Genomic DNA, 299 nt, shown 5'->3' with positions numbered 1-299 from the left:
GATCATCCCCTGGGGTCTCTCTGGACCTTCTTCTTGGCTGTGGCTCCAGCTATCCCCAAGGGGGACCATCTCCTGTGACCTTTCTTGACCTTCATCCTGGCTGTGGCTCCCATTGGTCCCCTGAGGGATCATCCCCTGGGGTCTCTCTGGACCTTCTTCTTGGCTGTGGCTCCAGCTATCCCCAAAGGGAATCATCCCCTGGGGTCTCTCTGGACCTTCTTCTTAGCTGTGGCTCCAGCTATCCTCAAGGGGGACCATCTCCTGTAATCTCTCTTGACCTTCTTCCTGGCTGTGGCTCC

The 299-nt window shown here is 57.2% G+C and overlaps 1 protein-coding gene across 1 annotated transcript in view; it reads right to left on the bottom strand.

The window, feature by feature from the left end:
* Positions 1 to 299, bottom strand: part of LOC104998749 — a 4,474-nt gene that overhangs the window by 3,355 nt on the left and 820 nt on the right. The window lies entirely within an intron of this gene.

This window comes from Bison bison, unplaced genomic scaffold (assembly GCF_000754665.1).
Source record: "Bison bison bison isolate TAMUID 2011002044 unplaced genomic scaffold, Bison_UMD1.0 scf7180017864336, whole genome shotgun sequence".
NCBI classification, from domain to species: Eukaryota; Metazoa; Chordata; class Mammalia; order Artiodactyla; family Bovidae; genus Bison; species Bison bison.
This window is presented reverse-complemented; position numbering and strand designations above follow the sequence as displayed.